The following is a 23422-nucleotide window of genomic DNA, read 5'->3' on the forward strand; positions in this document are numbered from 1 at the left end:
CATCACTCTGTCTTCTTCTTCTTCTTCCACGCGTTAGTCCCACTCACGTGGGGTCCGCCGTCCCTGCCAAGCCTCTCCACGCTGCCCTGTCCTGCGCCTTCTTTCTTTCGGCTCCTCGGCCCACCATGTCCGATCGCACCACATCGCCCCCCCCCCTCTCCTTCTGCATTCCTCTTGATCTCTTTCCTTCCACGAGCATCACTTGCACCTTCTGACCCACGTAATTTCCTGCCGTCTCTCCACATGACCGAACCACACCAGCGCCTTTCCTCTCTCTCATCTTCTCTGTGATCTCTACCACCTTGAGTCTTCCTCTCACTTATTCATTTCTCACCCCCTGTCCTTCCTTGTTAAACCAACATCCACCGCAACATCCTCGTCTCCGTGACTGCCGTAGCTTGGTCCTCCCTCTTTCATGTGCCCCAGCAGCACTCGGCCCCATACAACAGCACCGGCCTCACCACCGTCTTGTACTCTACACTACACTATGCACTACACTATGCACTACACTATACACTACACTATACACTACACTATACACTATACACTACACTATACACTACACTATACACTACACTACACTATACACTACACTATACACTACACTATACACTACACTATACACTACACTATACACTACACTATACACTATGCACTACACTATGCACTACACTATGCACTACACTATACACTACACTATACACTACACTATACACTACACTACACTATACACTACACTACACTATACACTACACTACACTATGCACTACACTATGCACTACACTATACACTACACTATACACTACACTATACACTATACACTACACTATACACTACACTACACTATGCACTACACTATACACTACACTATACACTACACTATACACTACACTATACACTACACTATACACTACACACTTCTCCCTTCAACCAAACTGGGACCCTCTTATCGCACACCACACCAGTCATCTCTCGCCATCTCAGCTATCCAGCCCTTGTTCTTGTTCTTATCTCTCCTTCGAGTGATCCATCAGCACACATCGTTACACCCAGGTACTTAAACTCGTTCGTCTTCATTAACTGGTCACTTACAATTTTCAATACTTCTACATTATTTCCACTGAAATTTGCCACCATATACTCAGTCTTTGTCCGACTGATCATCAACCCATTCCCTTCGATCTTTTCCACCCAGATCTTCAACGCATCACTCTGTGTCTCTCTCCTTGAACTATGGATGCAGACAGTGAGATGTGTGACCAGAACCACGACGTGGGCCCTCTGCCTATGTCTGCGTTTTTATCTATTATAATCTCCACCATGGACGAGCTACGTCTGTTCGCTCAGCACCATGGACAGCTCTGCGTCTGTGTCTCTGTAGGCTCAGCACCATGGACGCGTCTCTTTGTGTCTCTCTGAGATTAATGCCATTGTCAGCCATAGAATTCTGCAACTATCCTTGCACAAATGCCTCGATCACGTCACGTGACGGTTGTTGCAGCGAGCTGTGTGTGAGCGAGAGAGGATGTGTACATTATTGGATTTAGAGTATGCCATTGTGTGACTGAACACAATCACGTTTAAACATGATGTAAACTTGTGTTCATGTGACTATTACTACGTGTAATGTAATGTGTGTCAGTGTGAATAGCAATGCATCTAAATAAACGTGTGTGTGTGTAGTGTAATAGTAGCGCGTGTGTATGAAAATGTGTGTCGTGTGATGATGTTGACCGCCTAACGTGGCTGATCAGTGAGCACAATTTGACTGTGTCGCCCCCTTCGCCGCGGGGAGTTCCTCGCTCATTTGCGTCCTGGGTCAATGTAAAAAATTACTGCCATTGATTCCGTTCACAAGTCCCATTAAGAGCGCGCCTCGTCTCCAGCTGAAAAATACCCTTCACGAATAACAATCCAGTAGGGAGGAAGTAATTTCTCATTAAACTAAAAATAAATAAAAATTAAGAGCAAAACTGTTGGTCGATTCCCCGCTTTACGTGGTAATGTGTCAGCCTCACGAGCAGAGTTCAGGGCTGTTGAGTTGACCAATAGTTCAGCCGCTCTCATATACACACGATCCCCACTACAAATAAAGGACCACAGTATAACCTTCAGATACTTTTGGAATAAGCACTGTGAGCGAACACTGTGAAGTCCGACACGGCACACCAGGGGGTGGGTGGTCAACAACATGCCCGACCGCCTTTGTCTCTCCAGTGCTGATATTTAAATACGGCACAAGGTACTCATTTAATTCTGAGTTGACGTAGGAGAGGCCCATGACCGGTTCAGATACTCACCACTATTATTAGTTGTGAGCGGGAATCAAACTCGAGTCGTGGGGGTCGTAGCGCAGTGCGCTAACCGCTACACCACCGCTTCCCATACACACACGCATACCACACACACACAGGCTAATCTCCACACCACACACACCTCATACCATACACACCACACACACCACACACACAGACACAGACAGGCTAATCTACACACCACACACATCACACCACACGGCGCGCGCACAAACTCGGAGGCCGAGTTCCACGCCGCGTGAGATTGCGCGAGTTTATCTCTGGCAACTGCCGGGCCCCGTGGCTTATATTAAAAGGCTGAAGATAAACAGGGCGAGTTGAACAGAAATAAACGTTATAAACATTCCACGCTGCTGATAGCGCCGGCTCTGGCCTTTGTTTTTATCGGGGAAGGCAGGAGCGATGTTCGCTGCCCGGGGTTCATGTCGCGGGTTTTGTGTTTTTTATCCGGAGCTGCCGGTGAACCGCAGAGTGAACCCAGCAGCAGCAGCAGCAGCCGCGACTCGCGAGCAGCCCACCACATCAACGGCAGCAATCGCCTCTCTCCCTCTCTCTCGTGTGTGGCAGCATTAGGGTTGTTGTTGTTATTGTTGTTGTTGTTATGCTTGTTTACCCAGGAAGGCCTCGTTAATTCTCAAGACTGTGCACGATCCCCAATTCAGTAATCTGCAGAAATGTTTTTTTTTTGCATTGGGATGTTGGCCAATATCAGTAGTGTCGTATGGTTTTTAGCGATGGGAGGAAGCCTGCACCACCCGCAGGACAGGGGGGGTCACGCAGGCCGCACACGGAGAGGCGCCGAGTGGGGCGAGCCCAGGCGCCTCCTGCTGCGCTACCACCAGCGGTATCAGCGTCTCACTGTGTACCGAGACGGGTTTGGCCACGAAGTGACTTACAATTCCCTCCTCGTGACATTGTGGATCTTCCAAGGAGCTCCGCAGGAGGTTGTGGGTTCGACCCCGGACCCTGCGATGTCTGCAGTATTTTAGGCGCTCGCGTGTTCTCCCCGTGGTGGTCTCGTGGATGTTTACCCGGCTTCCTCTCAGTTTAACCATTCGCATTTAGAATCAACATGCGTTTGAATGATTTGGCTGCCACTACAAATCCCACGTGTGATGCTGTGAGCCACTGTGATGAGCTATCACGCGTGGCCAGGTCGCCTCTGGACAAGAGCTGATAGCTCAGCGGAGCTCTGGCGAGTGAATAATGAACCCTCCCCCCCCCCCCGTGTGTGTCAACCCGCACGGACCCCGCGGCTGCTGCCGCGCGCCGGAGACGCGCAGCGGTCGCGATGCGACACGTGACCTGTCGTGCGGCACTGCGGAGGTCGCCGCGAGGGTTGGTGGACCGCACCCGGACGTCGTGGGCGCCGAGGCGCCATTCCGTTTGCGCGCCAGTCAAATGCAGTGCAGCAAAGTGTGGGTTTATGGAATATCTGTCCCTTCTCTATGGGATCGAGTATTGACTCCGAGAACGCGTGAGTTCTCTCCGGGTACTCCAATTCCCTCCCACGTGTAAACACTCATTAATTGGCCGCTAACACATCCATATGTAGATAAGATTGCAGAGCTTGGGGAATTGTTAGCAGTGCCGGTCCCCTGCGAGGCTGCGGCTTTCCCGATTGTCTGCGGTTCCCCCTCGCGCCTCTGAGTCGTCACCTGTCTGTCCTCAAGCGCGAGCGACTCCTCTGGGGACGCGTTACAAATTGAGATAATTATCATCACGATCACGTGCGTGTCTGTGTGCTCGTGCGGGGAGCGGCGGTGGAGTGGTTAGCGCACTGCGCTACGAACCTGGCGACCCGAGTTCATTCCCGCTCACGGTCAACACCGGTGACGATTATCTGAACCGGTCCTGGGTGGCGAATGCGTCACATGCACACGTGTGGTCGCGTGTTGGTGACCCACACCCCGGAAAAAGACAAAAGATCTCCCTACAGCCTTAACAGGCTAAAGGGGAAAGTGATCTGAGCGAGCACCTGTGCAGAGACACACGTCACGAACGGTTGGTGGCCAAAAGCCACGCCAGGCCGCCTTTGTCTCCCGACTGCTGATGTTTACACTCCGCACCATTTAAAGCTGCGTCGACTTGGGGTTCCGATATTTGCTGTCACTAGTATTGGTCGGAACTCGAACACGTGTCAGCGAGTTCGTAGTGCAGTGCGCTAACCACTGCGCCACCGCCCCCACAGGCACGCGGGCGATGCGTCTCGCCGAACTGAGTGGGCGATGATTCGGTAATGTCGCCGCTGATGGGCGAGTTTAGCCTCATGGGCAATTTGCGGGCGCGGCATTCGCGTGCTGCACTCTATAAATGAACAAGACTAGCGACGTAATAACGGAGCGAGGGGGTGGGGGGACGGGCTCCCTCTCCGCCCCTCCCCTGCCCCCCTCCCCCCATTTACCCTCACTTATCTCCCCCCCCCCTCCCCCTTCACAAGCTGCCGTGGCATCTGGCAGCCAGAGAGGCGGGATTGTGAGCCCCGTCCCAGACCCCCGCGGCCCCGAGTTGTGAATTATTGAATGCGCTGCTGCCGCCACCGGCCCGGAGTTGAGTTGTAGCGGTGGGAGCGGTGGCGCTGCTCTGAGGCGGCGTGCCACCATCGGAGGAGTTGGATTCTCGGCCACGGCTGTGGCACCAGTGGCGAGTTGACATCTGAAGCGGCCATGTCCCCCCCTCCCCCCCCCCGAAATCAAAACCGGACACTGGGCACCCGCCCCTTCACAATCCCGCACCGGCCGGTGCGGTGAAGTATGGTAAAAGGGGCGTCGGGGGAGACCTTCTTCCAGCAGCGGATCGATGCATGCTGCACATTGTAACCATGCATCAATTCGGCTGCAATCAATTGAGACGTGCATGGAATCGCACGACAGAGGGAGGGGGTGTTCGGCATACCACGTGGTCACGCTTCGCTTAGGGCAGCAGTCAAAGTCAAAGCGGATTCCAAATGAGCACCGGGGCAGGCAGCGCTCCCCACCGACTGCTCCCCACCAACTGCTCCCCACCGACTGCTTACAGCCGTGAGCGAGTGGGCGAGGTGTGGATGAGGAGTGCGAGGGATTATGGAGGAATGCGAGAGAGAGAGATGGGGGAGTAGAGCTGACGGAATGTTTAGATTTCTTGACAGATTTTTTAAATTTTCATCAAAGTTCCCCGCAATGCGAACGCGCAGCGTGACCCGCCACGTCTGAACACACACGGGCGCACACAAAGGTGCAGATACCCCGTGTAGCCCACACAGCCTCGTGGGGCAAGCACTGTTAGCGAGTCGCGTCTGCGAAGACATGGCAGACGAGGGTGTGGATGGCCAGCACCACGCCCGGCCCCCTTTGTCTCCCTCTTGCCTATGTTTACGCACCACGCCAGGTACTCTTTTCAGGTTGAGTCGACCTAGGGAAGAGCGACTGCAGACAACTGCCCAGCAGCAGCAGCGTCCTTCTCGAGCCTCCTCCGCCTCCACAGAGGCCCATCTTGACGCCGCTGGTACCGGTCATCGGCAAGTCCACTCAGCTCCACATCCTCCTGTACCGCATCACTCCATCTCCTCTATCTACTGTCCACACTCGCACTCTCTTCGTCCTCGCCTGCACCCCGCGTCTGAATCTCATGACCTTAATTAGCAACAGAATTCGCCACTGCGCACTCAGCGCTCTGCGTCATTACCCCCGCGAGTGTTACAAACAGCAGCAAACAGCGTCGTCGCAAACAGCAGCATCCTCTGAAAATCGCTGGCGCCATCTCCTCTCCGTGCCCCGCGGCAGGCAGCGGGCTGTTTGCGAGCTCCTGTTGTGCAGCAGCAACAGCAAACAGCAGCAGCAGCAGCAAACAGCAGCAAACAGCAGCAAACAGCAGCAGCAGCAGCAAACAGCAGCAGCAGCAAACAGCAGCAGCAGCAGCAAACAGCAGCAGCAGCAGCAAACAGCAGCAGCAGCAGCAAACAGCAGCAAACAGCAGCAGCAGCAAACAGCAGCAGCAGCAGCAAACAGCAGCAGCAGCCTCGCAGGCACACGTTGGTCTCGCTCGCCAGCGATGTTCGCCGCGGCTTCCGATCGGACTCAGGTCGCCAGGGGGTGGCCACTTGGCCACTCGCACCGCGTTGAGGTTCGCAGTTGTTGGACACTGGCAAAAGGCCCAACATGTCAAGCAACCAGCAAAAGACAGCACTATTGTCAAAGTAAGAGTCGATACGAGTTACGAGCACGTGTGCTGGATTGAGCGAGGTTGTTTCTATGATGAGAGTTTGGGGAAAGGGGACGGTGATGGGAGGAGCCCGAGGAGAGAATTCAGCCAGATTCGAGCAGTGCCTGGCAAGAATCGGTCGGAGAAGTGCGGCGAGGGAGTGAATGGCTGAGTGTGTGAGTATCAGAACCGTAATATTTATTCGCACTGGTGGAATCTGATAAGCTATAAAGCTCTCTATCACAGGTGTCCAGTAGGGGCGGGTAAGGCCGTTACAACAACAAACAATACGACACATTTATAAATAACGCGATCTAACCCAAAAACCTTCATTATGAATACAAAAACATGATAGTAGTGCACAGTATAAGAAAGGTAAACACATCACCAAACACGTATAAATTAAAGTAATCATCCCCATCTTACCAGGCAAAGCCAAACAACTATATAGCAAGACACGTGGCCTCATCCTCGCCGTGATTAGAAACATGCGGAAGGCAACAGCGCCGTTGTTCGTCAACCTCCGCGCCGTGCGCACGGCGACGATGCGGATTTTCCTGCAGAGCACGAGACGATCGGATTAGAAGTCGACTCGGGGGGAGGAGGAGGAAGTTTTAGTCAACAGAACGGGAACATCAGCAGTTTTATGGCGAAATGGATGGCGCTGCCACCGGTTTGCAGACTGTGTTATTGACTCTTAGAATTACCCCTGGGCTCTGTGTGTTTGTCCAACAAAATGGAGTTGTTTTTTTGTACCGAATCCCGAGCGAGGGGAATTGGAACCTGGCAAAGGGGTCGCAGCGCCTAGCGGCGTCCGCGCTGACGCGGGCGGCAGGCTCATCAAACATGTGGGGAGACGCGAACCAACGAACGCGGCCCTCTGCACCACGGCGGCGAACGAGCAGGGCCTGGGTGGGTGAGATCGTGGGTGAGTGAGTGAGTGCGTGAATGAATAATTGGGTGAGTGAGTCGATGAGTGGTTGAGTGAGTATGCGAAAGGGTGAGCGGGTGGGTGGGTAAGTAGATGAGTGAGTGTACGAGTGAGTGAGTATGAGTGGGTGAGAGCGTGAATGAACGGGGGTGAGTGTGCAGGTGAATGAGTATGTCAGGGGGTGGGTGAGTGAATGGGTGAGTAAGTGGATCAGCGAACCTGTGGGCGGATTAATGGGTTGGTGAGTGAGTGAGTGAATGAGTGGCTGGGAGCGTGGGCGAGTGGATGAGTGGTTGAGTGATTTATGAGAGGTTTGAGTGAGTCGGTGAATGAATACGTGAGTGCCTGCATGCGTGAGTGGGAGAATGATGCAGTAAAACCAGTATAAGTTCATTGCAGAATGTTCCGCTGATAGTCCCATGGGTTGTCTGCACAAGGGCACGTTTACGCGGGATATCGCGCTCGTGTTCAGAGCTCTCTCCGAGTGCTTCTGTAGCAGAGCCGTAATTCGATGTCAACAAATGGCACCGACTATTTGTGCGGTGCTGCAGCTACTGCGTTGCCAGTTCTGCGCAAGCAACGTTCGCATCAACTCGACACGAGCGTGTCAATAACACCGCGGCCTTAATAGGGAATTATACATCACAGGCAACGTCTCGGGCAGTTACCCTTCTTCACAGGACATAGAGGGTCATTGTCGGAGACGTCGCCGGTCATACATATTTGATGTAAGACCACAGTGTAACCGCCGAATGTGCTGCGTGTCTATAGCTTGGCGCGCGCGTGTGCGGGGAGACGTCGTGTAGCGACGAGTGCACTGCGCTACGAACCCGACGTCCCGAATTCGATTCCCGCTCACGGCCAACATCGGTCCTGGGCCTCTCCTAGGTCGACTCAGCCTCAAAGGAGTACCTGGTGCGGTGTGTAAACATCGCCACTAAGAAGACAAAGGCAGCCGGGTGTGGTGCTGGCCACCCACTCCCTCGTGTGCCGTCCTGGCCTTCATCGGTGCTTGCTAACAGCACTTTCCCCAACAGTCTGTGAAGGCTATACGGGGGCTCTTTGTGTGCGTGGGTTCCAGTTTAATGGAGAAGTGAGCGAAGAGGCCGCGTATTTGCAGGGTCTGACATTTTCTCGGCAGATCTGCACAGAAGAGGGATTTCGCTCCCGGGTTCAGCGTCAGGACAGATTTAGGGCTCAGAGGGATGAGCGATTCGTTTCCCCGCATTCAGCCAGAGTCTCAACCGTGCGAACCGCCGTGGGTGCAACACAATTAAAATCCAATTACAATTTTGATTGAACTTCATTCACCGGTGACGCTCGCACGCAGAGTTCCGTGTCATCAGCATAAACACCACATTGTCGGTGATAACATTGTTTATTTATACATAAAAGGAAAGCGATAGAACAATAATGGAGCAGATATTGATCCTGGAGTAACTCTCCTTGAGATCGCGAAGAAACTCGATCAGCGCCGTCCAGGCGTGGGTAGAGAATGCTACCTCCTCCGCCCAAGGTCGTCTCTTCACTCCCCTTGGCGGCTCTCTACGGCACCGAGCTCGTCACAGATGTCACGGTTTGATTCCAACAGCCGTCCTGGTTAATACTGCGGTGGATATTTCTCACATAACAATACCACTCCTGTACTAGGCGCTATCGGCTTGCCTGACAGAGCATTACACCAGTGGGGAGCGGTGGTGCAGCGGTTATCGCGCTGCACTACAAACCTGACAACCTGAGTTCGATTCCCGCTCACGGCCAACACCAGTGACGAATATCTGAATCGGTCCTGGGCCTCCTCTAGGTTAACTCAGCCTCAAATGAGTATCTGGTGCAGTTGTGAAAACATCACTGCGAAGGAGACAGTTGCGGCCATACGTGGTGCTGGCCACCCACCCCTTCGTGTGCCGTGCCGGCCTTCATAGGTGCTGCTCGCTAACAGCACCACCCACCCAACCCTTCCACTCAAACCCATTCCACAAACCCCACCCCCCAAGCCCGCCCAATCACCCCCCGCCCTCCACTTAACGCGATAACGCGGCGACTGAGCGCGCAATTGGTTCGCGTTGTGCGCGGCGCGAGGCTGCAAGCGGCCTCCACGGCCTCCTCCTCCTCCCCCTTTGTTCGCCGCCATCAACTCTCATCTCTCGGCTGTCGCGGATGAGTGTGCGTGAAAGCTTCTCTCTATTTCACTCTCGCTATCTCTCTGAGAGTGACGAGGCGTGGCCCAGGGATAAGAGTCCCATTAGCGAGCGGTAAATACGCGACCGCATTGGCGCTCGCTTCGCTTCGCCCCCCCGCTTCTGTCATCGCTGCTGTTTCTCTGACTCGAGAGGCCCAGGTGTAAGAGAAGACAATCGACAAATAAAGACAAAGGTCCCCGTGTAGCTCCTAATGGACTGTTGGAGCAAGTGCTGTCAGCGAGTTCGTAGCGCAGGGACGCTCAGCCCACATTCCCACACTCTCCCAAATTCTCTCACACAACCGCCATTCGCCACTAAGTGATGTCACCACGCGGCGCTTGTGCCAGGCTAGGTGCACGTTGAGGTCGCCACGTGCTGGCAGGAGGTCACCGGACAGAGCCAGGTGCCATGGGTTGATTGACTGAGATGACTGGCAGATGTGCCATCTGCGTTCCCCATTGTGTCGACTTGTTGCGCTTTATCCGCCCAGGGCTCCGCTCGTTGTTGTCAGCGTGGCTCCTCCGCCCTCCGCTGTTGTTGGAGGGCGACTGACTCCAACTCTCCACAGGAGCGACGTTCACGAGCCTCCTACTCCATGGACACCGCTGTTACCAGTCTTCCGAAAGCTCCACATCTCGCTGTAGCACATCCCGTGCCGCATCCGCTTAGCCCCTCTACCTCGCCAAAAAGAAGCTCCTCTCTCTCATTCTTTCCGAATATCAAAACAAAGCAGCATCGCAAATCTGCAAACAAACACGCACAAGAGCGACTGTGTCACTCGCGCCCTCCTGTCGCTGCCCAGCGGGGTCCCGGCCCGCTGGGCAGCGTGGTGGTGATGGCCCTGCTCTGCCCGGTGGGCAGCGTGGTGGTGATGGTTCTGCTGTGGTCCTGCTCTGGGACGGGGCTGCCTGTGGCCGAGCCTGACGTGTCCCTCTCATTCACCGCCTTCACTCCGCCCTGCAAATCGGCAACCAGGACAGACTCATGGGGCGCCGCGTGGATTCTCATTTGCATAATGACTCTGGCCAATTTAATAATATGCCCCCCCCTCCCCCGCGCCTTTGTGGCAATTACATAAGAGGGGAGTCTCCGGGCCAAAGCGGCTGTGATCATTAATGAATCAACAACCCTCGCGGCCGTCAGTCGCCACGTCGCATCGCCCCTCGCCCTGATCGGCGTCACTCATCGAGTCCTCGACCAGCGACTCGCCCGCGCTGCGTAACCACCACCCTGTAGGCCACAACGACTCACCCGCTCGCTCGCCCACTTACACAAAGATACAGATCCCCCGTATCGCTTCGCCAGGTTGTAGGAGCCGGTGCTGTTAGCGAGTGAAGGCAGACACGAGAGGTTGGGTGGCCAGCACCATGTTGATCTGGAGGAAATGCAGGACCGCTTTAGATAATCGTCACTGGTGTTGGCGGTGAGCGGGTATCGAACTCGGGTGGTCGGGTTCGTAGCGCAGCGCGCTCATTATTTGGCCACTGCCGCCCACTCACCCAGTTACTCACTTGCTCACTCACTCACAGCATCACTCACCCACCCACCCACTCACTCACCACATCGTAGGTCACCTCATTTATCTTTCTGCTTCTTCTTCCGCACCGATCCACTCTGGAATCCCTCCTCCCACTACCGTTTGAAGAAGTAACATCAAAACAGTAACAGCTGCAATATTTATTAACCCACAAAATACGAAGGTTTTGCAACATCAAGCAATTACGCAATCAAACGCATTCCACTCGACGAGCAGAAATCATGAACGTCACGGAAAGGCGGTTGGTACTCTTGCTGTGAGTCGCTGCTGCCCTTGTGTTAACATCAACATCGTGTGCCGTGTCGACCTCGCGATGCAACAGCCTTGAGCAGAACACAATAGCACACCGAACTGAACACTCTCGTACACCACCTTCCACACAATACAGGACAGACCCTCTAGACAACGCTCATTCAACCGCCTACCAACTTCATCCCAACAACGCTGGCGTCTGGGCGCCGTGGGTAAGGGATTGGGGCTTTCTACTCATTGCCCCCCCCCCCTCCCCCGTCTTGATCACCTACCGACACGGCGCCGTGCAGGAGATCAAAGCCCCGCAGGTGTCTGGCTGGTGTCGTCGAGCCGGAGGTCCCGCCTGGCTCCGCGCCGCTCCCGATCCTGGCCTCTGTCCCGGCTTGGACTCAGTCCGTGCTGGTCCTGGCCACTGGGACTCAAGTCCTGGCCACTGGGACTCAAGTCCTGGCCACTGGGACTCAAGTCCTGGCCACTGGGACTCAAGTCCTGGCCACTGGGACTCAAGTCCTGGCCACTGGGACTCAAGTCCTGGCCACTGGGACTCAAGTCCTGGCCACTGGGACTCAAGTCCTGGCCCTGGGACTCAAGTCCTGGCCACTGGGACTCAAGTCCTGGCCACTGGGACTCAAGTCCTGGCCACTGGGACTCAAGTCCTGGCCATTGGGACTCAAGTCCTGGCCACTGGGACTCAAGTCCTGGCCACTGGGACTCAAGTCCTGGCCACTGGGACTCAAGTCCTGGCCACTGGGACTCAGTCCGTGCTGGTCCTTCCCCTGGGACTCGTGCATCCAAAAATAGAAGGGGTGGGGCTGGGTGGAGAGGGGAGGGTGGGGTGGGGCTGCCTGGGGAGGATGGGGAGGGGCTGGGTGGGGAGGGTGGGGCTGGGTGGGGGGTGGGAGGGGTGGGGCTGGGCTGGGTGGGGAGGGGTGGGGCTGGGTGGGGAGGAGCTGGTCACCCCGTGGTGCCCTTATAAAACTCAACGTTTAACCTACTCACGCCGGCTTGTGCCCGCCCTCACAGTCGGGCATATTTGCGGAATACACCACGCCGCCGTTGACCCTGGCCATTGACCGAGCAACCCAAAGTCCCTACCAGCTCCCTCCGCAGGAATGTGTTTGAACACTGCAGCAGCGTGTCGCGTGTTTGTTTGGTTGGCCACACACATCTCATCATACAAACACATCTCAACACACACATACACGTCTCAACATGCACGGACACACAGCGGGGTTTGTGGGCCCAGAGCAGAGGGCATAGGGCACACGTGACCAGGCCCATGCGCCCCACGAGACCCCTGGGGGGGCGCGTGTCGGGTTGAAGAACCTGGCAGTGGCTGACGGTTCCACCTCGCGCCATTGTGGATGTTGTTGTTGTAATTTTCGTTGTTATTTGTTGTGTTTGTCCCCGCCGGGACCAGTGCAATGTTTATTTTTCGGATATATCCACGAGGAATATTTACAGAGAGATAAACAAAACGTAATATTATTAACAATAAGCATTATTTATAACGCGTGCATATTTCATGAATCGAGGCACATTGGGATCTACGGATGACATGCGCCTTAGAAAATGTAATTATTGTTACTATGATTCATAGTGTAAAGCGTTTTGGTTTGGAGTGAAAATCCATTCTGCTTTATTCCGGGGAGAAATCCGATTCGGGGTTTGCGACCGCCCTCGTGAGCTGCTCTGCCAATTATCATCATCGCCACTGCCACTGCCGCCCCCAATCAGCGCGAATTGTCGTCCTCTGTCCATTTCGCAGCCGCGAGTCGCCGGGCTGTGCCAGCCCCCCCCCCCCCCCCCATTCACCAGGGCGCGGGGTTAATCCCGGAGCGGATTCCCACGGCTGGAGCGGAATTCCGCCGTGCAGGGGCTTCTGATCCGAGTCGCTACTCCATCCCAGGAATTTGTGGCTGAAAAAGGCGCGCAGGTGCACGGCCATAGCTCAAGTAGATGGGCGATCGCCATCCTCAAATTCATCGCTTCCTCACATCATCATCATCCTCCCTCCTCACTTCGCTCACCTCCGTTCCTCCCTCCTTCCTTGCACTCTCCCGCTTAATCTCCCTCCTTCCTCACCACCCTCACTCCCCCCTCAACTCCCTCCCCCCCTCAACTCCGTCCCCCCCCTCAACTCCCTCCCCCCCTCAACTCCCTCCCCGGCACGGCACACGAGGGGGTGGAGCACCACGCCCGGCTGCCTTTGTCTCCCTATTTCTGATGGCCACACGCCGCTCCAAGTGCTCATCATTCAACGAGCAGCAGTGAAGTCGTTCAGTCGGCGCGCTGCGAGACCCGGGTCACGTGATTGTAGTCTATTGCACAATTATGCAATTAGGCGCAATTATAAATCAGTGCGAATACAAAAGGATACGGGATCACGTCAACAGAGCAGCAACACACGGCGTGGCACAATCGGAAACACGTGGGGATTACATTGATTTAAGGAATCCAGTTCAAAGCGCGATTCAAGCGTTCTAACAGCAATATCAGCTCACGCGGGGAGGATATGTAAGTGGAGTGAGTGTTGGGATGACGAGGGGGAGATGTAAGCGGAGTGGGTATGGAGATCTTCAGAACTGCGCAGGTCACCGGTGTAACAGGTGCGGGGCTATACCAGCACCAAATCCTCGATACGAGTCGATTCCCGCCACCCGAATGCCGATGTCAATTGCCAGGCGGGTGGCAGCAGCCCTCGTGCGTGGGTGGGAGAGCGACCGGTCGACTCGGCAATTGAATGAACGAATGAGTGCGAGGGCCGCCACCTTGTGCAATGCAGAGGGGACCCGCGGCGGACGTCTCCGTCTGCACTCGGGCTCTCAACGCTGCTCAATAACCGCACCGAGGCTCAACACGACGCCTCTGTGTGTGTGCTGCATATCGGCACGAATCAATTCCTGCCACTGAGCACGTGCGACATCAATTATCGGACTGTCCCCGTCAAACTCGGACAGGTGGCAACTCTACCTTAGGGGTTGACGCTGTAAAATTGTGACAATTCGTTATTCACAATTAATAAACTAATTAATTAATGTATTGATGCATGTGAATGCCCTTTGCTGGTGCCCACCACCGCCACCACCACACGGCAGCCACGAGGTTGATGGGATGGGCGACCTTCGACCCCCGCTGGCGAGCTGTCAGAAGTCTCCCGGGAAGGACCCTCTCCGCTGGATGTGGGGGCCAGCATTTTTTATAGGCGGGGGGGGGGGGGGTACGCCCCCCCCCCCTTCTCTGGACTGGGCTCTGCAGGGCGTGGGGGCGGATGAGACGTGTAGGCTGCTGAATGTATGGGTCTCGGGCATTATCGGATGCTGTTTGTTATTTTACTGCCTGAATGTACCCGCGCGCACTGCGCACTGCGCGTGCTGTGCGGTGTGGGGAGCGGTGGGCGCGCTGCGAAACCGGCCACCCGAGTTCCATTAATCCCGCTCACGGCCACCTCCAACACCAGTGGCGATTATTTGAAACGGTCCTGGCCATCCCCTAGGTCGACTCAGTCTCAAATGAGTAACTGGTGCGAGATGTAAATATTAGCATTGGGGAGACAAAGACGGTCGGCGTGATTCTGACCACACCACCCCCTCGTGTGCCGTGTCGTCGGTCCGTCCTTCATAAGTGTTACTCGCTAACATCACTCGCCACAACAGCCTGCAATAGACATAGCGGGGGGGGGGGGCGGCTTCGCCGGGCGGGGGGGGGGAGATGAGAGTCGGCGGGGCGTTCATTGCGGTGACTTATCGATGGAGAATGCCGGTGACGTGATTGGTTAATGGGCGCGGAAAGTCAGTGAGGGGGGGGGGTCTGTGAGAGGGGGAGTGGGGGGGTCTGTGAGAGGGGGAGTGGGGGGGGTCTGTGAGAGGGGGAGTGGGGGGGTCTGTGAGAGGGGGAGTGGGGGGGTCTGTGAGAGGGGGAGTGGGGGGGGTCTGTGAGAGGGGGAGTGGGGGGGTCTGTGAGAGGGGGAGTGGGGGGGTCTGTGAGAGGGGGAGTGGGGGGGGTCTGTGAGAGGGGGAGTGGGGGGGTCTGTGAGAGGGGGAGTGGGGGGGGTCTGTGAGAGGGGGAGTGGGGGGGGTCTGTGAGAGGGGGAGTGGGGGGGGTCTGTGAGAGGGGGGGTGGGGGGGGTCTGTGAGAGGGGGAGTGGGGGGGTCTGTGAGAGGGGGGGTGGGGGGGGGTCTGTGAGAGGGGGAGTGGGGGGGGTCTGTGAGAGGGGGAGTGGGGGGGGTCTGTGAGAGGGGGGGGTGGGGGGGGGTCTGTGAGAGGGGGAGTGGGGGGGTCTGTGAGAGGGGGAGTGGGGGGGGTCTGTGAGAGGGGGAGTGGGGGGGTCTGTGAGAGGGGGAGTGGGGGGGTCTGTGAGAGGGGGAGTGGGGGGGTCTGTGAGAGGGGGAGTGGGGGGGGTCTGTGAGAGGGGGAGTGGGGGGGGTCTGTGAGAGGGGGAGTGGGGGGGGTCTGTGAGAGGGGGAGTGGGGGGGTCTGTGAGAGGGGGAGTGGGGGGGTCTGTGAGAGGGGGAGTGGGGGGGGTCTGTGAGAGGGGGGGTGGGGGGGTCTGTGAGAGGGGGAGTGGGGGGGTCTGTGAGAGGGGGAGTGGGGGGGTCTGTGAGAGGGGGAGTGGGGGGGGGTCTGTGAGAGGGGGAGTGGGGAGGTCTGTGAGAGGGGGAGTGGGGGGGTCTGTGAGAGGGGGAGTGGGGGGGGTCTGTGAGAGGGGGGGTAGGGGGGGTCTGTGAGAGGGGGAGTGGGGGGGTCTGTGAGAGGGGGAGTGGGGGGGTCTGTGAGAGGGGGAGTGGGGGGGTCTGTGAGAGGGGGAGTGGGGGGGGTCTGTGAGAGGGGGAGTGGGGGAGTCTGTGAGAGGGGGAGTGGGGGGGTCTGTGAGAGGGGGAGTGGGGGGGTCTGTGAGAGGGGGAGTGGGGGGGTCTGTGAGAGGGGGAGTGGGGGGGTCTGTGAGAGAGGGAGTGGGGGGGGTCTGTGAGAGGGGGGGTGGGGGGGGTCTGTGAGAGGGGGAGTGGGGGAGTCTGTGAGAGGGGGAGTGGGGGGTCTGTGAGAGGGGGAGTGGGGGGGTCTGTGAGAGGGGGAGTGGGGGGGTCTGTGAGAGGGGGAGTGGGGGGGTCTGTGAGAGAGGGAGTGGGGGGGGTCTGTGAGAGGGGGGGTGGGGGGGGTCTGTGAGAGGGGGAGTGGGGGGGTCTGTGAGAGGGGGAGTGGGGGGGTCTGTGAGAGGGGGAGTGGGGGGGGTCTGTGAGAGGGGGAGTGGGGGGGTCTGTGAGAGGGGGAGTGGGGGGGGTCTGTGAGAGGGGGAGTGGGGGGGGTCTGTGAGAGGGGGGGTGGGGGGGGGTCTGTGAGAGGGGGAGTGGGGGGGTCTGTGAGAGGGGGAGTGGGGGGGGTCTGTGAGAGGGGGAGTGGGGGGGGTCTGTGAGAGGGGGAGTGGGGGGGGTCTGTGAGAGGGGGAGTGGGGGGGTCTGTGAGAGGGGGAGTGGGGGGGGTCTGTGAGAGGGGGAGTGGGGGGGTCTGTGAGAGGGGGAGTGGGGGGGTCTGTGAGAGGGGGAGTGGGGGAGGTCTGTGAGAGGGGGAGTGGGGGGGTCTGTGAGAGGGGGAGTGGGGGGGTCTGTGAGAGGGGGGGTGGGGGGGGGTCTGTGAGAGGGGGAGTGGGGGGGTCTGTGAGAGGGGGAGTGGGGGGGTCTGTGAGAGGGGGAGTGGGGGGGTCTGTGAGAGGGGGAGTGGGGGGGGTCTGTGAGAGGGGGAGTGGGGGGGTCTGTGAGAGGGGGAGTGGGGGGGGTCTGTGAGAGGGGGAGTGGGGGGGTCTGTGAGAGGGGGAGTGGGGGGGGTCTGTGAGAGGGGGAGTGGGGGGGTCTGTGAGAGGGGGAGTGGGGGGGGTCTGTGAGAGGGGGAGTGGGGGGGGTCTGTGAGAGGGGGAGTGGGGGGGGTCTGTGAGAGGGGGAGTGGGGGGGGGTCTGTGAGAGGGGGAGTGGGGGGGTCTGTGAGAGGGGGAGTGGGGGGGTCTGTGAGAGGGGGAGTGGGGGGGGTCTGTGAGAGGGGGAGTGGGGGGGGTCTGTGAGAGGGGGAGTGGGGGGGTCTGTGAGAGGGGGAGTGGGGGGGTCTGTGAGAGGGGGAGTGGGGGGGGTCTGTGAGAGGGGGAGTGGGGGGGTCTGTGAGAGGGGGAGTGGGGGGGGTCTGTGAGAGGGGGAGTGGGGGGGTCTGTGAGAGGGGGAGTGGGGGGGGTCTGTGAGAGGGGGAGTGGGGGGGTCTGTGAGAGGGGGAGTGGGGGGGTCTGTGAGAGGGGGAGTGGGGGGGGGTCTGTTGAGAGCATCAGAGGCACTCACATCAATTAGGGATCGCGCTTTGGTCGTTTGCGCTGCAACAGCGGTGGCGCTGATTCATCGCTGGGACGCACACGGCCTGAAGGACCGCGCGGCATCTTCAAAGGGATGCATGAGGGAGGGGAGGGGGGAGAGGAATCGGGCGAGGATGAGGGGGGAAGGAAGAGAAGTGGGTGTTTTTTGATACATCGGGGCCTACCTGCAATGACACGTAGTCCAGACATATGGTGATTACGTCAAATAGAGGGCGTCTAAAAGTGGAGATGGAGCAGTGAAATCGGTACGTGTGCAGATGCATGAGTGGCTTGTACAATCGTGAGAAATGGCAACAGCTAAACAAGGCCTCCATTCAGCAGTAGGTTGATCGTGGCTGATGGTAATGAACAACAAGCCATTCTCCGAACTCAACACATCGGGTCACACCGCTGTGCCTTCAAACTACATGACGACTACAATGAGCCGAGCGTGTCTGTGTGTAACTGCGCGTGACGTCACCCCACGTGCCCGCAAACCCCCCCTCTCATTAATATTCATGAGCGGGTTGATTTTTACACTCACGCCGAAGAAGGTCGAGCGGAAATAATTTTTATTTCGCAAATTCGCTTTAAGTTTGACGTTTCTTCATTGAAAGTTAATCTAATAAATAATTCTACGCAGCAACAAAGTGGATTTGGTGTCTTTATTTATTTATTCAGCACTTTAGACTAAAGCAAGTATAATTTATGCTTCTACATTATGGTAAAATAGAGATTTCTTGGTGATTTTCCAGATATTGTATCGAATTCCAATTAATTTCAAACCAGCGACCGAAAGCAGATGCGAATAAAGCATCAGAGCAGTGAATTTGAACAACTTGAAGGTCCGTTGTATACAGTGCTGCAGTGACATGAGGTGAGGTGTTTATGACGTAGTTTTGTGCAAGAATCACTGCCATTAATTCAATTATAATCTGTGCAATTATTTCGTAAATATTTCAGCTTCCATCCTAGGACGGGCAAACAAGCTCGTATATATATAACGGGCGACGTTTCGGACAATGGCCCTCGGGTGTGCTGTAGGGAACGGCCTATGATGTTTCCCCCTTTCAGAGACGATGTTTTGCGACGTCGTGGTGACACTTGCAGCTCGCAGAAAGAAGCACCTGGGTTCGATTCCCGACTCGGGGCCTCTCTGTGTGGAGTGTGTACTGTATGTTCTCCCTCTGTTCTCGTGAGTGTGAGTACGTGTTAGTGTGAGCGTGCCTGTGTGAGTGTGTGAGAGTGTGTGAGTGTGTGTGAGTGTGTGAGTGTGTAAGACTGAGAATGTGTGAGTGTGTGAGTGTATGTGAGAGTGTGTGAGTGTGTGAGTGTGTGAGAGTGTGTGAGTGTGTGAGTGTGTGAGAGTGTGTGAGTGTGTGAGAGTGTGTGAGTGTGTGAATGTGTGAGAGTGTGTGAGTGTGTTAGTGTGAGCGTGCGTGTGAGTGTGTGAGAGTGTGTGAGTGTGTGAGTGTGTAAGACTGAGTATGTATGTTCTCCCTTTGTTCTCGTGAGTGTGAGTACGTATTAGTGTGAGCGTGCCTGTGTGAGTGTGTGAGAGTGTGTGAGTGTGTGTGAGAGTGTGTATGTTCTCCCTCTCTTCTCGTGAGTGTGAGTTAGTGTGACCGTGCGTGTGTGAGAGTGTGTGAGTGTGTAAGACTGAGTATGTATGTTCTCCCTCTGTTCTCGTGAGTGTGAGTATGTGTTAGTGTGAGCGTGTGTGAGAGTGTGAGTGTGTAAGTGTGTAAGATTGAGTATGTGTGAGTGTGTGAGTGTGTGTGAGAGTGTGTGAGTGTGTGAGTGTGTGTGAGTGTGTAAGACTGAGTATGTGTTAGTGTGAGCGTGTGTGAGAGAGTGTGTGAGTGTGTGAGTGTGTAAGACTGAGAATGTGTGAGTGTGTGAGTGTATGTGAGAGTGTGTGAGTGTGTGAGAGTGTGTGAGTGTGTGAGAGTGTGTGAGTGTGTGTGAGAGTGTGTGAGTGTGTAAGACTGAGAATGTGTGAGTGTGTGAATGTGTGTGAGAGTGTGTGAGTGTGTGAGAGTGTGTGAGTGTGTGAGAGTGTGTGAGTGTGTGTGAGAGTGTGTGAGTGTGCAAGACTGAGAATGTGTTAGTGTGTGAGTGTGTGTGAGTGTGTAAGACTGAGTATGTGTTAGTGTGTGAGTGTATGTGAGAGTGTGTGAGTGTGTGAGTGTGTGAGAGTGTGTGAGTGTGTGAGAGTGTGTGAGTGTGTGTGAGAGTGTGTGAGTGTGTAAGACTGAGAATGTGTGAGTGTGTGAATGTGTGTGAGAGTGTGTGAGTGTGTGAGAGTGTGTGAGTGTGTGTGAGAGTGTGTGAGTGTGTAAGACTGAGTATGTGTTAGTGTGTGAGTGTATGTGAGAGTGTGTGAGTGTGTGAGAGTATGTGAGTGTGTGAGAGTGTGTGAGTGTGTGTGAGAGTGTGTGAGTGTGTGAGTGTATGTGAGTGTGTGTGAGTGTGTGAGTGTATGTGAGAGTGTGTGAGTGTGTGTGAGTGTGTGAGTGTGTGAGAGTGTGTGAGTGTGTGTGAGTGTGTGAGTGTGTGTGAGAGTGTGTGAGAGTGTGTGAGTGTGTGAGAGTGTGTGAGTGTGTGTGAGTGTGTGAGTGTATGTGAGAGTGTGTGAGTGTGTGAGTGTGTGAGAGTGTGTGAGTGTGTGAGAGTGTGTGAGTGTGTGTGAGAGTGTGTGAGTGTGTGTGAGTGTGTAAGATTGAGTATGTGTGAGTGTGTGAGTGTGTGTGAGAGTGTGTGAGTGTGTGAGTGTGTGTGAGTGTGTAAGACTGAGTATGTGTTAGTGTGTGAGTGTATGTGAGAGTGTGTGAGTGTGTGAGTGTGTGAGAGTGTGTGAGTGTGTGTGAGAGTGTGTGAGTGTGTAAGACTGAGAATGTGTGAGTGTGTGAGTGTATGTGAGAGTGTGTGAGTGTGTGAGGGTGTGTGAGTGTGTGAGAGTGTGTGAGTGTGTGAGAGTGTGTGAGTGTGTGAGAGTGTGTGAGAGAGTGTGTGAGTGTGTGAGTGTGTAAGACTGAGAATGTGTGAGTGTGTGAGTGTACGTGAGAGTGTGTGAGTGTGTGAGAGTGTGTGAGTGTGTGTGAGAGTGTGTGAGTGTGTAAGACTGAGAATGTGTTAGTGTGTGAGTGTGTGAGAGTGTGTGAGTGTGTGAGAGTGTGTGAGTGTGTGTGAGAGTGTGTGAGTGTGTAAGACTGAGAATGTGTTAGTGTGTGAGTGTGTGAGAGTGTGTGAGTGTGTGAGAGTGTGTGAGTGTGTGTGAGAGTGTGTGAGTGTGTAAGACTGAGAATGTGCAGTTTGTATTCTCTCCCCCTCGTCTACTAGGGTTTCCTCCTACAGCTAAACCCGCACACACAACGGGGCTGGTATTGGCCAAACCACATCCCAATGCTGAAACCATTACCTGCAGCGCAGAGTAGCAGCGACAACATCGCCCGCCTACTGCGACGAACCTGGCAGTGCCCTCCTGAAAGCGAGTCCTCACACTCGGCGAGGATCTTCCGTGTGAACCCGCGGAATTCCGCGATGAATCCAAACCCGGCCTTCCCCGCCGCGCACAGTGCGGGCATTGTCCACTGGTGAATGACGCCGCCACATTCCTTGTCCATCACGGCGGCGAGCTCACAACGGGGCCCCCGTCACGGTGAAGAGCGGGGCCCCCAGGTTACTGGAGCACACCCCGCAGAAAAGTGGGGGGGGGGGGGGCAGCAGAAGGTGGGGGCAGGCGAACACCCCCTTCTTAGAGAGCGTCATGCAAAATGAGTATGATGCTGATGATGATGATGAAATTGTGTTCGGAATGCGCAGGACGCGCGCCTTGAATGAGGTTCGAGTCTGGGCTCGGCCCGGCCACTCTGCTGATCGTCCCTGCCGCGCACTCCCCAAGCGAACGCATCTGCCGTGCGCAATGACAGGCTGATGAAACGCCACCCTCTCGCCGTCACTCACAGATTTGTCTCCTCTTCTACGAAGACAAATCTACAGTTAAAATACACTTTATGGAATATAGCTTCCATATATTTTATTCATGATTCAAAATTGCCTTCTTTTTTCTTACAGATGTATTTTGTTAAGGTAATGTAAAATTGTAACGCCAGTGTGTGTGGTTTGTACGTGCGTGCGTGGTGTACGTGCGTAAGTGTGCCGAGGGTATGTATTGGCTTACGAGTGGCGTGCACATGAGGAATTGATGAGCGATGCCCGGGTGCGGTCGAGGGATGGCTCCCTATTGGTCAGCCATGTTATGTACGCTGGTAATTGATGCTCACTCTGAGAAGGAGTTGGATACACGACTGCTGAACCGCGAGCATGCTATAGTCACACATGGAGCCTTACCATCAGCCCCACCAAACCTGTCTGGCTATTCTGAGCCATTAAACACTCCACCCATCAACTCCCAATGAGTGATGGGGCAGTTGTCTAGAGAGTGCAGTTCCTGGGCAGTGTGCTAATGACCAGCTCCGGTTTGGCAATTGGGGTCTGACTCCGAAGCAATCGAGCGGTATTATTTTTTCATCGTATGCGTAACGCTGTGTGAAAGCTACCTGGCCAATTGCTCTATACGAATCTTCGGGTCTTGCCAAACGTCGATCTCCTAAAGACACATCTACGTGTGTTATTGTTGTTGTGCGTGTGTCGTGAACATCCGTGTGTGTGTGTGTGTTTACATCCACGAGGTCCACTCGGCCCGAATAAAATTAGCACCTTGCCGCGATGTGCAGACACCAGAACTTTGGAAGGCAATGGTGACCGGGCGTGCTCTGGGCCAGCCCCACCTCTGCGTGCGCTTCGCGGGGTCGTAGTAGGTGCTCGCAGCAGCCCTTGTCCCCAGCACACTCGGGCTGAGATGTGACGGCAATTCGAAGGTGTTGGCACGCTCCGCGCTCTTCACACCCACACGCATTCGTCACTAATTTTCACAAATCACCCCGAAACGTCACTGTACAAAGCCGTAATAAGCACGTGTCGCCACCCAGTCGTGGCATTATCACGGTGTATATATAAAGACAAAGATCCCCCGTATAGCCTCAACAGACTGTTGGGACAAATGCTGTTGGCCAGTACCAGTGAATGCCGGCACGGCAAATGAGGGAGTGGGTTGCCAGCAACACGCCCGGCTGCCTTTGTCTCCCTAGTGGCGACTTTACACATCGCACGAGGTGCTCATTTATGGCCGAGTCAATCTAGGGGACGACCAGGACCGATTCAGATAATCGTCACTCGTGTTGTCCGTGAGCGGGTATCGAACTCGGGTCGCCGGGTTCGTAGTGCTGCGCGCTAACCACAAAGCCTGACTGCTGATGAGGCGCTGAACGTCGAAACCGGCCCACACGATGCATGTCCGTGTCGAACCAGCAGTGCTGACAAGATGCATTCCTAGGAGGCAGTGTGGCTGAGGGAATGTGTTACATTTACTTTATCTCTTCATGTCGACGGTCAGCACACTGGACTAGCAACCCAGGAGGTTGCACGTTGGATTCCATCTCCAGGCGCGGCGGTGAAACAACGGGGAACGTTTCTCAGGTGAGGCTCATTCCTTACTGGCCATCCACTGGAAACGAGTTCCACTTTCTAACCGTTTTAGAACCGGTACCTCGATTCTACGGTTACCGGTTTTGTCATGATTGCTTACCCTGGTGTGATTCTGAAATGGATTGACCAAAACCCGGATGAGCTGTGGCC

This window comes from Lethenteron reissneri, chromosome 13 (assembly GCF_015708825.2).
Source record: "Lethenteron reissneri isolate LAM-NWPU_2019-01 chromosome 13, ASM1570882v1, whole genome shotgun sequence".
NCBI lineage: Eukaryota > Metazoa > Chordata > Hyperoartia > Petromyzontiformes > Petromyzontidae > Lethenteron > Lethenteron reissneri.